This window comes from Camellia sinensis, chromosome 11, assembly GCF_055761805.1.
Source record: "Camellia sinensis isolate YWXY chromosome 11, ASM5576180v1, whole genome shotgun sequence".
NCBI lineage: Eukaryota > Viridiplantae > Streptophyta > Magnoliopsida > Ericales > Theaceae > Camellia > Camellia sinensis.
The window spans coordinates 110897230-110907327 of NC_138971.1; the positions used below are offsets into that span (position 1 = coordinate 110897230).

General features: G+C 36.5%; 1 pseudogene across 1 annotated transcript; it reads right to left on the bottom strand.

The window, feature by feature from the left end:
• Positions 1-1304: 1304 nt before the first annotated feature.
• Positions 1305-7473, bottom strand: LOC114260040 (chaperonin 60 subunit beta 4, chloroplastic-like; annotated as a pseudogene). Its single transcript, XR_014344594.1, has 9 exons — positions 7460-7473; positions 7223-7244; positions 6396-6521; positions 5398-5535; positions 5010-5105; positions 4328-4570; positions 4012-4246; positions 3506-3675; positions 1305-1666 (listed from the first exon to the last, which is right to left on the bottom strand). The product of XR_014344594.1 is annotated as a chaperonin 60 subunit beta 4, chloroplastic-like (transcript).
• Between the last annotated feature and the right edge of the window lie 2625 nt (positions 7474-10098).

Below are 10098 nucleotides of genomic sequence, written 5' to 3' on the forward strand. Positions count from 1 at the left end.
AATATTTCCTATGGTCATAAGCAGAAATTTTGATTTGGTCATAAGCCCTAAACTCCATTGTCTCTATCTCGCTCTGTGTCTCGGTCCGCCCTCTCCCTCTCTGTGTTCTTTCTCTCAATCGGTGCCCACTCTCTCTAGCTCACCGAAGTCCCTCACCACCGTTGCTCACATCCGTCGCACATCGCCATCGCCCTCTGGCTTTCTCTCACACAAAGGGAGCGATTGCTGGGTATTCGCTGCTGTGGTTGTTGCTGGGTATTCGCCAAAAGCATACGTATGCATACGGTACCGTGATTTTTGCACTCTCGATCGTCGGTTGAAGACATTGTTTACTGGGCAAGGCTGGATTCTTCTTTCTACCTGGTCCTCTGTCGAACGGGTATCCAGAAAGATTTTTGGGAAATGTTTCTCCTGATGTTGTTGCAGAGAGTAGTGCCCTAATTCAAGAGTGTTTACGATCCATTCTACACTCCAGGTTTTCATCCAGCCTTCCAAGTGCTCTAAAGGGTACATTGCTCATTCCTTTGTCTTTTCTATTTGATTCCTTTTATCTTTGTTTTCTTGTAAAAGAATCGTTGACAACAATTTTAATTACTAGAATCTGAACTGTAGTCTTGAAAGCCACTGTTGTGCAAACCTTAGCTTTATATGCCTTATTGTAATTTCTTGATCCACCATTTGCTCTTGTGGTTCAGCCTGCAAACCTAAGGAATTTTTAGGGTGCCACTACAACGAAAAACACATTTGGTGACCCAAAAATTTGTCGCCAAAAGTACAAATTCCGTCGCCAAAAGAATCGGCAACAAATGTACAACTTGTCGCTAAAGGCCTGTCACTAAAAGTATTGGCGACGAAATCAGAAATTGTCATCGTATGTAGACATTTAGCGACGAGCAAAATTAGTCGCCAAAAATCATATATTTTGTCGCTATAAAATTACAATTTGTTGCTAAAAGGTTAAAATTTGGATAGGCTATGTAGTTTTAGCGACAAATAAATGCGTCGCCAAAAGTACTATTTAACGACAAAATTAATTTGGTCGCTAAAAATCACGTTTTTAGTAACGAGTAAGTTTTGGTTGCTAAAAGTTCTTGGAATAACCACTAACTTTTAGCGACAAAAACAATATGTTGTCGCCAAATATATTAACAGCGACCAAAATACCACCTGTCACTAAAAATTCAGTACACAAATTTTGATTTTAATAATTTTCCTGTTCAAAATAATCCAAAACACTTGTTTTCCTATGCACAATATATACACAAATGTAATGTAAATAGTAATACACCTGTGCAAGACATTCATACTAATTCAAAATTAATAGCTATGAAAAATCTCAATAAACATAATTACAATTCTCTGACAATCTAAAACACGCATACCAAAGTACTTACAAACTACTAACATCAAACCCATAAATACATTACCAAATCCTAAGTCAAAATATTTTCAAAATTGCAACCAAATATTTTGATGTTAAACATCTAACCAACAAGTCATTTACTAAAATCCTATGTCAAAATATTTGCAAAAACACAACACCAAATATTTTGATGCTAAACATTTAATCCATAAATCATTTACCAAAATCCTATGTCAAAATATTTCCAAAAACACAAAATCAAATCTTCTGTTGCAGCCCAAACTATTTTCCACCATTGCCAATCTGTCACATGAAAAAAGAAAAAACAATATTAGATTGACAAAAAAAAAAAAAAAAAACCTCGATATGAACTTCACAATTTTGATTTTAATTTTGTAACGGTAAGTCCAATTGGGTGTTGTTTGCTCATACAACTCTATTTAGGCTTGAACAAGCTACCCGTGCCAAGTTTCGGTGGTTTCAGTGGTCATTTTGCAATTTTGGCCCCCAAACGGGCCTTTTAAGTCTTGTGTTTTACATTTTTTCTTCTAATTTTCTAACCGGAAATCCAATCGAGGTCCCATTTCTTCCTACAAGTCTATTTAGGTTTGAACAAACTGTCCGTGCCAAGTTTTGGTGGTTTCGATTGTCATTTCGCAATTTCGGCTCCTGAACGAGCCTTTTAAGTCTTGTGTATTACAATTTTCCTTCTAATTTTCTAACCGGAGATCCAATAGAGGTGCTGTTTGTTCCTACAAGTCTATTTAGGCTTGAAAAGGCTATCCGTGCCAAGTTTTGGTGGTTTTGGTGGTCATTTTGAAATTTCGGCCCCCGAATGGGCCTTTTAAGTCTTGTGTTTTACATTTTTCCTTCTAATTTTTTAACCGAAAATCCAATCGAGGTCCCGTTTGTTCCTACAAGTCTAGTTAGGCTTGAACAAGCTGTCCGTGCCAAGTTTCGATGGTTTCGGTGGTCATTTTGCGATTTCAGCCCCCGAACGGGCCTTTTAAGTCTTGTGTTTTACAATTTTCCTTCTAATTTTCTAACCGGAGATCCAATTGAGGTCCCGTTTGTTCCTACAAGTCTACTTAGGCTTGAACAAGCTGTCCATGCCAAGTTTCAGTGGTTTCGGTAGTCATTTCGAAATTTCGGCCCATGAACGGGCCTTTTAAGTCTTGTGTTTTACATTTTTTGTTCTAATTTTTTAACCGGAAATTCAATCGAGGTCCCGTTTGTTCCTACAAGTCTATTTAGGCTTGAACAAGCTGTCCGTGCCAAGTTTTGGTGGTTTTGGTGGTCATTTCGCAATTTCAGCCCCCGAACGGGCCTTTTAAGTCTTGTGTTTTACAATTTTCCTTCTAATTTTCTAACCGGAGATCCAGTTGAGGTCCCGTTTGTTCCTATAAGTCTACTTAGGCTTGAACAAGCTGTCCGTGCCAAGTTTCGGTAGTTTCAGTAGTCATTTCGAAATTTCGGCCCCCGAACGAGCCTTTTAAGTCTTGTGTTTTACATTTTTCCTTCTAATTTTTTAACCGGAAATCCAATCGAGGTCCTGTTTGTTCCTACAAATCTATTTAGGCTTGAAAAATCCGTCCATGCCAAGTTTTGGTGGTTCCGGTGGTTATTTCGCAATTTCGGCCCCCGAACGGGCCTTTTAAGTCTTATGTTTTACAATTTTCCTTGTAATTTTCTAACCGGAGATCCAATCGAGGTCCCGTTTGTTCCTACAAGTCTATTTAGGCTTGAACAAGCTGTCCGTGCCAAGTTTCAGTGGTTTCAGTGGTCATTTCACAATTTCGGCCTCCGAACGGGCCTTTTAAGTCTTGTATTTTACAATTTTCCTTCTAATTTTCTAACCGGAGATCCAATCGAGGTCCCGTTTGTTCCTACAAGTCTATTTAGGCTTGAACAAGCTGTTCATGCCAAGTTTCGGTGGTTTTGGTGGTCATTTCACAATTTCGGCACCCGAACGAGCCTTTTAAGTCAATGTGGTTACTTTTGTGTACTATGCATTTATGTTCTTTCATGTCACAATTGATGCTCCAACTAAAACTCTTGGGATTTTTTTTTTAAAATTAAAAAAGAAAAAAAAAAAAGACGATCAAACTGCATGGATAACATTTCAGAAAATATTCTATGCACCTCAACAAGCTTTTGGATCTGAGAGACTCTCTTCTTAACAGCCGCTTGAGTGCTCCCATCAGTTACTATCAATGTAGAATCCTTAGTTATCACCACCTTGGTAGCAGTACCCAATACCTCCTTTCCAGCCTTCTCTAGGGTCAAACCCATATCATCCCTAATTACAGTTCCTGCAAGACATGAGCTCAGAACATGAATATGTGAGGAATTTGAACAAATATACCCACAGTTTGACCAAATTTACCTTGTTATGGATGCAAAGTCACTTTTAGGATTTAAAACTAACTAAATTCAAATGTTCTAGCCACTTTTCCCATGATATCATCATTATCAACACCTCAATCATCGTTATAGTCAGTCCTAGTTTGTGCCTTCAGATAATATAAAACACCAACTGGTGTATATTAATGTATTTCTGCTATAATAATGTTCTGTTTTGATTTATTATAGACATTATTTACTTCAAATATACAAATTGTGGTGTATTTTAGTGGTTAATCAACTACCTCCAGTCAAGATAGCGATGTCATCTAAGTAATGGCTCTTGCGCTCTCCAAAGGCAGGAGCTTTAATAGCAGCTGCCTTCAGGATGCCCCTGAGTTTGTTCCTAATTATCAGAGCCAGAGCTTCCTGCTCAATGCCCTCTACAACTATCACAATTGGGTACTTCTCCTTAACAGCATTGTCTAATAATTTAAACATCTCCTTTGGGTTTGTGATTTTTCTGTCGACCAGAAGTAACTGCAACCAAAGCACCCTGTGAATACTCCCCGCGGGACAATGCTACAAATGCTATGCTTGACAAAGTGTTAACAGCCCTACCTAGCAATCGTGGAACTCCACTATCATCTTCCGTCTATCAGTAACAAAATAAGGGGACAAGTATCCACGATCAAATTTCATTCCTTCTACAATCTGTTAAGCATTCTCTGCATAATTCCCTTTCTCAATTGTTACTACTCCCTTCCTACCCACTTGTTGAAGAGCATCAGAAATCATGTTTCTTACTGCATAATCGTTCCCTGCGCTTACAGCAGCAACATTTGCAAGCTCGTGGTCCTCAACCTGCAATATAGTCAATATTTTCAGTTGATTTTGGCAAGCACGAGTGCATGAACTACTGAGTAATGCTCCATTTATTTTGGCAGAAAACATTTTTCAACAAAAAAAACAAAATTCTACACAAACTTTTCAGGGCATAGGTGGTGGGGTGGCAGTGGTGGTGGAGTTGTTAGTGTGGTGACATTGATAGCTCTTTAGTCCAGAAAACGTTTTTCACCTTCTAAAAGTGGAAAACATTTTCCGCATTTTTTGGCATTTGGTACAATGAAAAACCAAAGTTCAAAGAAAATGTTTTCCATTGTCAATGAAAAACAAGCCCAAGTCCCGCCTAAACTAACGGAGCATAAATGTCTACTTATATTTTGCTTTGCCATAATTCTTTTTCTACCCAATTCTTTAGTCCTTCCCAGGGAACTAAAAGAAGAATGGAATTACTGTATACCTCTCTAGACATCTGTTTGAGCACATAAACAAGAAACTTTGTAGTTTTCTCAATTCCTTGGGATATCTGAATGGGATTCATGCCTGCTGCAATAACCTAGAGAATGGAAATCTTTGAGAAATAGCAGATAACATAAAGCTTGTATGGAGAGCAATAGCAACATTCATGTCTTTTAAAACTTCCAGAAGCAGCCATACAAACCCTATAATTGAAAAAAAAATAAAACAAATAAAATAAAAGATAGAAAGAGTAACTTGGAAATGCAACTGACACTAATAATCTAACATATAGCCTGCATTTCAACAACAATTTGTATGAAAAACAAGTAATTTTATTGTTCTAATGGGAGAGATATACAGCTCATAATATAATGGCATCCCAGTCATACCTTCACACCTTCAGAGATTAGGCCTTGAGCGAGCACTATTGACGTTGTCGAACCATCACCAGCAATATCATTTGTCTTAGCTCCAGCCCGTCTCACCAATTTCACTCCAACATTTTCCAAAGGGTCTTCCAGCTTTATCTGATTAATTAAGGCAAATTAAAGCCATTTAAAAGGAGAAGGCTTGATGCGGCGTTACTTTCTTCTCATGTGGTTGAGGATTTCTAAACCCACGGCTTTTAATAATTCTAACACCATCAAAGCATGTGTTACTGCTCTTCTTAAGTGTAAACCACACAGTTCAAATAAGATGGAGAACCTATTCATATATTTTAATGAAAACATTAAGATGAATACAAAGTTTTTTCCTGTTATGTAAAATAAAAATAATTTTCATAGATTTGAACTCACATCGGAAAACATGACAAAAAGTAAGCTTTTTGGCACAATTTTGAATTAACATTATATATAAGCTATATGTAAAAAAACTCAAATAACTCAAATAGCAAGCTCGATATATAATATCTTGGTCTCTTATATTAGAACAAGTTTTCTTTAGCATTTCTTCGAACATATTCTGGGGTTGATCCAAGCCCCTAACAGAAGCAAAATACCAAGAACCTAAAAGTTTCCTTTACAAACTTAAGGATAACTTTGAAATACCAAAGTTTGAGCTGAAATTAATCGAAAATTTTAAAACTTGAGAACTTACAAATATTAAAGGTAACATATAAGGGTTTTCCTACAAATGAAGGGGAAGTTTAGTATAAATTGAAAAACGAGAAGGCCATAAAACACACCATCAATCTTCATTGTTCAAAAACTAACACCACTCATAATTGGAATGGCAACTAATTCTTTGTCATATGTAGAAGTTAGAACCACTATCTTCAAGATTTGAATCACCAAAAGTCCAATAATAATTAAAAAATATAATCAATTTTTACACCAGGGATAAAGAGAAATGAAAGGCAGTCCATGCCTGCAAAATTATGAGTTACCTCTTTGAGAATAGTTTCACCATCATTGACAATCTTTGGAGGTCCATACTTGTTTTGCAACACCACATTCCTATCCTTTGGACCCAATGTCACTCCCACCAACTCTGCTACCAAGTCCACCCCTGCCTGCACCAAACAAAACCAAAACAAACTAATCAGTACCACACACTAACCACATTGACCGCAATTTCCAGTTACAACTCAATGATTCATTAGGGTTACGAGACAACGTGGTTGAATAATAACATCAAACACATTGCATACACATTACAAATTGGGTCTGGCTTATGTTGACAAGACAAAATGCCAAAATATTTATATCCCAATACACTAGTAGTGACTAAAAGTAACCAACTCACAATTCAGATTCAGAGCCTGAAACTATTATACCCTCCTAAACCAGATGATCCATACCCAAAATTATAATATCAGTCCCCAAAAAATACAAAATCAGTTCCAAAATCAGTCCAAAATTCAGAATATACCAGTCCCGAAAATCAGTTCCAAAATCAGTCCAAAAATTAGAATATATCAGTCCGAAAATCACAATATCAGTCCGAAAAATCACAATATCAGTCCGAAAATTACATTGATGACAAAGAAGAAAAAGAGGAAGATGAGAGAGTGTGAGAGTGTGAGGGAAAAATCAGTCCCATTGATTGTGTTGTGTTCTGCAATGCCGAACAAGAGAATGAAATTGATGATAAAGAAGAAAGAGAGGAAGATGAGACAGTGTGAGAGAGTGAGAGTGAGAGTGAGAGTGGGAGTGAGAGGGAGAAGGAGAGGGAGAGGGAAAGAGAGACGAAGAAGAGGGAGAGAAAACATACCTCTTTGTCTTCTGTTGTGCCGCTTTAGGTTATGGAATGAGAAAACAAAGAAGACTCATTTTAGGTCAATCTGTTTATTCGGTCATTAAAAAAAAAAAAAAAAAAGACAGATAAAAAACGACGTCGTTTTGACAAGAAATTTATTGGCGACGAAAATCATTATGTTGCTATAAATATCATTCACCTTTCAGCGACTATTTTAATTCCGTCGCCAAAAAATCCAAATTGGCGACAAACATTTTCGTCGCCATATATTAATTTCGTCGCCAAAACTTTTTTAGCGCTCCCGCGCAAAAAATTAAATTGGCACCAACCATTTTTGGCGACGAATTGAGATATTTGTTACTAATGGTGTATTTTTTGGCGACCAACACGTATATTGTCACCAAAAACATACAATTGGCAACTAAATTCAATTTGGTTGCTAAAAAACGTCGCCAAAAATGCTTTTTGTTGTAGTGTGCCTTGCATCAGTGGATAGCACTGACACTTTGTCCGCATCATGAGTTGGTTGGCTTTTTTGCGTGTATATATATATCCACAACATACATATTTTTGTGACTTTTGGCTGTTGATATATGGTAAGTGAAAGAGGGTAGAAATACTATAACCACAAATAATACGTCTTATGGTAATAAGATTCTACTAATGCAAGGTCAATAAACAATGTATATATTACATTTTTCATGTTGGTGAAGGCATGCTATCTTCATTTCTTTCATTTTTTTCTTACGTCTATTAGCCTTTACTTGCTTTGTACTTATATTGCTTTGAGTAATATCTATTCTTTCTTATTGTGATTGACTCGCTAGAATAACATTGCTTAGTTGGTGCCCATGGTGAAACAGGTAAAAGACTGTGATATCTGTGGTGATGCTGGTCGGGAGGATTTTCTTGCAACTTGTAGCAAGTGCAGTGATGGGGCAGAGCACACGTAAGTCATTTATGATTTGTCACTTAGACATTACTAGTTTTACTGTAGTTCATTTGGTATCTTCTCTTATTCGTTTCTTTGAAATGTGAACATTCACATTTTGTTTTATTTTCAATCAATCAGTTACTGCATGGGTGTTAGGATGGAAAAAGTTCCTGAAGGCAATTGGATGTGTGAAGATTGCTTGCTTCAGGAAGAAATTGAGAAATAGAAGCAAAATAAATTGGAAAAAGTAGGTAGGACTCCGCAAGGTCCATCCTCAAATAAAAACCTCCAAAATACTGGAAATCTAAATACCAATATTAGAACTCGTGTGGAATTGGACGCTAAAGGCTCAGATGTTGAGAAAAGTAGACGAGACAAAGTTGGTTCAATTTCACGCATCTGTGCTAAGAGACCAGCGGGCAATTTAGAATTTGACTCTATTACGAAAAGAAGGGCTCTTGAAACGAGTGTTGGATCTCCAAGGATGTCCAACCCTTGCAAAAAAAAGTCCACTTTCTCAGGGTTCTCTGCATAAGAATGTGGATAATGTGAAAGTAAAACCGACGTGTCACGTATCTACTTTCAGTGACCGCTCACCCTCATCCATGATTTCTTTTTCTAATTCACCCAAGACTCGAACAATTCGTCAGATTTCATGAGGTAATTTTCTAGCCTTCCAAATGATATTTTAGTGATTTTAGTGATTTTCATCCAGCCTTCCAATTGCATATGTTTCATGGAGCTAACATCTTTTTAATTTAGTGATTTTAAAAATTCTGGCTTCAATGGCTTCTCCACAATCAAAATGTGCATTTAAATGAATAATGCTCAGCAACTGTTGAGCATGGGAGTGTATTCTAGAGACCAAGAATAAGCAATAAATTCAGTTAATGATATTTTCGCTCATACTCCAATGAGGCCACATTCTAAATGCTATATGTATGTACTAAGATAGGCATGCATATTAAATGGGCTCATGTTCAGACCTTGAAGTCCTCTCTTGATGAGCAAACTCTGGAATTGCAGGTTAAAATATAAGATAGGCATGCATATTTAATGTCAAGGAATCAACTCAATAAGCTTCAATCCCAACATACTATTGTGGGTATATGGATCAGGTTTTTGTAATCTATAGTACGTAAAGCCACCTCAGTCAAATTCAAGACAATCAAGACCTCTCACACAATTGTAGATTAACTCTCGGTAGAATTTTTTGGAAAACGTGGTGGCCAATAAATCACTTATGAATTTTTAAGTTAAAATCTCTTATAAACATGAAAAGCAGCAACATTAAGGAAATAAACTCATAATAAGACCAGAAACCAAGCTATATTTATTCACAAATCATCTTCATGTGAGTCCTATTAATCAACTTTCCAAACCCTGTTTTATTTTCACCAAAACTCTAGTGATTTTTTTTCATGTCTGTATTTCTCCTGTAGTGTCCAAGTCTGGAATAGTGGAAAGTCTCTTGTCATGGGCAGATTCTGGAATAGTGGTATGTTTTTATTCTTTTATTGCATTTTTATGCATTAATAAGAAGTTTAAAGTAGCACTTAATGATTTTTTTTGCATTTTGACTCTAGACCTTGGGTATTTCAATTCCAGAATTTCTATACATAAATATCTATAAATTTTCTGAAACTAAGGTGACTCATGTGTGGGCATGTGTGCATCCATCTATTCATTCCTGCAGTAATCTTTCCTATTCATTTTTTGATATGCACAGGTAAAGCATAGTAGAACATCATCCCCATCTTCTTATGAGAAGGATTTTTGTGAATTGGTAGATATATATACCAGAAAGAAAAGGCCTGATAAAAAGAAGCATAATGTGATGCTTATATACATGTATATATGCATGTGTGCATCCATTTATACATGTTTCTTCTAGTGACTCTAGTCACTTCATTTATCTTATTACTCTTCTAATTGTCCAATCCATGGTAAAGTGGGG